The 4,700-nt window shown below is 37.4% G+C and overlaps 1 long non-coding RNA gene across 1 annotated transcript; it reads left to right on the plus strand.

The window, feature by feature from the left end:
- Positions 1–207: 207 nt before the first annotated feature.
- On the plus strand, positions 208–2,141 carry LOC115565511 (uncharacterized). Its single transcript, XR_016197529.1, has 6 exons — positions 208–479; positions 782–863; positions 930–1,375; positions 1,444–1,610; positions 1,665–1,940; positions 2,006–2,141. It is a non-coding gene; the product is annotated as an uncharacterized LOC115565511 (long non-coding RNA).
- The last annotated feature ends 2,559 nt before the right edge of the window (positions 2,142–4,700 follow it).

Consider the following 4,700-nt stretch of genomic DNA (forward strand, 5'->3'; position numbering starts at 1 on the left):
TATTATACTTCTCGTTAATCCGCTGAAGGACAAATAAGCAGCTCAACGCCTGATTTCCAGTCGAGACTTTAGTCAAATTTTGTTCTCAATCGAGTTGGCTGTGCCCATGCTCAGATTATTTCACTGATCCAAGTTGGCAGTGCCCATGTTCGAATTTGGTATTTGATCCAAGTAGGCTTGTGCCAAGCTCCGAGCTAGGGAGTGAGGCGAGCTCACACAATATTCACAGTCAGTATTCACAGCTCAACCGGAGCGGGTGAAAACTGCCTAAAATTCTAAATTTTTTTTGTGAAAATCGAATTTTGGAAATGTTTCAATTTTTTCGGTCCATTTATTTTTCTCGGTTTTTTTTTCATCACTTTTCGTAAAATCAAGTAAAATGTAAATTCAGTTTCTCAAAATGCTTCGCCGGACGTTTGGCAAAAAGTACAAAATTTGTGTTTATTATTTCCATTTATATTAATTATATTCAAATACAAGTAAGTACATATTTTACACAATGTTTTTTTTTTTTTTTTTTTTTTTTTTTCTTATATATACATTTATTTTGGATATGTATGTTTTTTTTTCATAAATCAATTATTTTATACTTTTTGGACATGTATATTTATTTATTTATTTTTTTTTTTTTTTTTTTTTTTTTTTTTTTACATAAATGAATTATTTCATCCATATTGAAATATCCCTTGCTCGATGGGCTCAGGGGATTTCGTAGTCGAGCAGTCTCGACTAGAAGAGCTTTCTTACTCGTTTTAATTTAAATATTGTTTTTTTATTTTAGATCCTGCGGTCAACTTATATATACATATATACAAATGCATCGCCAGAGAGAGGAGTTGGCTTTCAAGGTCAAACTTACAAAGGTGAGATATGCAGTTTATAGCCTTGACATTACATTTGACTAATCCAGATTTCGATTTTCGATTTAGATGCGAACCAAAATAACACCTATCATTCAATGATGCAAACAATGTAAATTGGCCTTCTAAGCCTGGGGGAGCGCCTATTCTCTGTCGGTATCTGGCGGATGTCAGCGTAAACTACGAACATCAACGCAACTGAATTAAACGGAATAAAACAAACCACTGCAACAAGAATTATCAATACATCAAGAAATTCAAATGCATATACGCATATATACATATAGTAGTATATGTTTTTATAACTATATATATGTATATTCAAAGGAATGAACAAAGACAGTTATGGTTACCTAGATATGTACATCCAAACATATATGTATATATATATATGTATATATGTATAAAATATGCTTCGAGTCTCATCCATCACCATATCATAAATATAAGAACGCGTTTGCCACTCCTTATAGGTTACACATACCTAAAAGACAAAAAAAAAAAAAAAAACATATGTAAGTATTTCCTAAGATATCTGATAAGATAATTCATAATCTAAAGATTCTACTTTACATTCTTCTAGCACAAGCAACAGCCTCTGTGTGTGTGATATGTTTCATCAATCGGATGAATATCGATTGCAAACTATCCAAAAATAGGTTTCAAACATACCTACTACATACCTACTACATACCTTTATACCTAAATTAGCAATATCTTGATTGGTTCTCTCAATGTCATCTTCAATTCGTAAGTATACCATATATGTATTATACAATTGTATTCAAATGTTTCGGTGTGCAGTTACTACGCGGGACGGTACCGCGCTCTGAGCAGAGCGCTGCAGTTAGCGTCGTACGCGAAAAATCTTCTAGTAAGGAACCTCAATGAGATCCAATCCGTACAAAAGAGCGCACAACTACCGATTCTAACTAATATAACGATAAAAAACGACAAACTAGGAAAACACATGAACACGAAACTATCGAAGTTTCGTTAGCCGGTCTTAAAGTCAAAACTGTTATCAAGATTCAACTTCTCAAACAAAAAAAAAAACACATAATTCGAGTTGGTTTTCAGGTAAGCAACAAATAATTATTTCTCTCTTTGTTATATTGTATTATATGAAGTTCTTTCTCTTGCAGGACGGTACCACGCCCCTTTACTTGATGCCGGGGACGTGTGCTCGCGCCCTGTTTTAATGGAGTAACTGTTATTAAAAAAAAAAAAAACAACAAAAATGTTTCAAATAAATATCTTCGATTATTTGAACACCAAAAATTTTATTCTTTTTTCATTTATTCGGTAATCGTTCAGGAAATATTCCTCTTAGCTATTTCAATGGACTATGGAGTGTAATTTGTGGACTATGGACTGTGGATTATGGACTATGGACTATGGACTATGGACTATGGACTATGGACTATGGACTATGGACTATGGACTATGGACTATGGACTATGGACTGTGGACTGTGGACTGTGGACTGTGGACTGTGGACTGTGGACTGGACTGTGGACTGTGGACTGTGGACTGTGGACTGTGGACTGTGGACTGTGGACTGTGGACTATGGACTATGGGCTATGGTCTATGGTGGATTCATTAGTAGATCACAGAAACAAAGCTATACAAATATACATAGTTTATCATCGGATGTGAATGTCCTAGGACACAGGATAGCTGAGCCTGATCGTGTATGTATGTGTGTACATCACTCATCCAACAGGCGCTATTCAATATGCCTGAGGAATGCGCTCAAAGTAATCCAAAGTAGATCACGCATTACCTTACACGCATTCATCTGCATATTAGTTGGTCGGAGTGCGCTGCCTTCCTCTCTCAATATCAGGCGAGGGCTGCGACATTTTCGAGTGCTGGCTGACAGCTGGTTTATTGTTTATTTGCTAAAAGCTCTTATGCATTGCCAGCATAGTTCAGTTGCGTCTGCCCGAGGAACGCTGCGCCAACTGCGACCAGGCAATGAATATATCCGCTTCTCGCCCGCTTCCTCTTATTTTGTCCCCGTGTCTGGCTTGCTGCTGACTTTTGCGTTGGCCCCTTTTTTTATTCTTTTTGTTTTTGGTGTCGTGGAAAAGAAATTCATCAAACGAATTATTAGAAAAGTTTTCTAGTTGGCACCGTTATTGCTGGCAGACGCCTTTTCAAACTATGGTTAAGATGGGGGCGGTGCTGGGGCGGTTCGTGCCGGTTGGCAGATAGATAGGAGTTTCTGTGGTGGGTCTGCCGGTGGGGGTCTATTACATCCCCCATACCATACTCAATTGGTATCTTGGCGTAGCCAGCGAAGCCGCCAATAATGTTGAGCACGTCGAACGCGACGAAACAGATGAACAAACTTTAACAAACAACAAGCAAACGAACAAACAAATAAACAGGCTGGCAGGCTAGCTAGCTGGCTCACTGGCTGGCTGGTTGGCAGGGATGCCAACTTATTTATTTATAAAAACGAACGACGAACGCAGGCAGCGTAATGAAATTCTGTGCATATTCTGACGTACGCACACACACACACACACACACACATACACATACTTTGCTTTTTGTGCATAACTGTAAGTTCATTTTGTGCGATTGTCTTGCTTGTATCTGTATCTATGCATCTGTATCCGTGTATCTATGGCCTGTAGATGTATCTGCTGCTGAATAGTTCGTCCCAGAGAGAGAGGGAGAGAGAGAGAGAGAGAGAGAGAGGAAGCAGAAGAAAAAACAAGCAGCTAAAGCGTGCGGCGTCGCGTACGTGATGTTCATATTTTCATAGATTCAATAATTTATAAATTTTATGCTCACACACACACACTCACACACACGCAGCTATCTCTGTGTGATCTCTGCGCTGATTTGGCAACACTAAAGAGCGTCTGTTCTGCCTTTCTCGCCCTCTCCCCCCCCCCCCCCCCTTTCTCACCCCCGCTCTCTTTGTTTCCATTTCTCACTCTCTCTCTGTTTGTGTTGATGTTATTGCCCTGTCGACAGCTTTTATTGAGACTCCTTGGAGCACCTAAGCGCAAGTTTGTCTGCTTAACTGAAGCCGGCCATCAACAAATTGAGCGAATCCTTTGACTCGCATTCATTTGGATTTACAATATTCACATGAAGCGTTAGCCTAAGCCTTGAGCGAATGAAGAGGAAGCTCTGCTCTTGCTAACTATATCTATTAAAAGAGTTGCTATCAAGCAAGAGCTATAATTTATAATACATGTATGCATATGTCAGATATGACAATATGGTTGCAATAGCCTGCTTTATCGATATTTATATCAGTGTTAAAAGCAGTGTTGAATAGTCTTGTTATAAGTGAGCTGTTAGTAAATATTGTTTTTATTAACGAAATACTTTTTTGATTTAACTAGCGCTAGTCTGACTCGATATTTAGTTAAACAATTGAAGTGAAGTGCATTTTTTAATTGAAATTGCAATCACTAATTGATAAGCTGAGTCTCTCATTTAAGCTGACTTGTCAAAGCATTTATGGCTTCCACTGAGTACACATAAGGAAAACAGAAAGTTGATTAGCTAGTTGCAAGTCGTTGCAGTATTTTATAAAAAAAAAACCTTGCTTGAACAGTCAACTCGTTTTCTCTTTTGTTTCATGTGCTCAAAATTTATTAGAATTTTTTTGTTTTTTTTAAGAATACACTTGAAAAAATATATGAGAATATTGAGAAAAAAAGCTCAAGAAAATATTGCTAGCTAAGCGTTTATAAATTACACTTGATAGAAAAAAAAAAAACTATATTTGTTTTAAGACCTTTCGTTCGATTTGGGCCTAGGCCAAAAGTAAACTTTGCAACAACAATTTATGTGAGTGCATGCAGTCA

Source organism: Drosophila navojoa, chromosome X (assembly GCF_054131105.1).
Source record: "Drosophila navojoa isolate 15081-1374.11 chromosome X, UAZ_NAV_1.0, whole genome shotgun sequence".
Classification (NCBI taxonomy): Eukaryota; Metazoa; Arthropoda; class Insecta; order Diptera; family Drosophilidae; genus Drosophila; species Drosophila navojoa.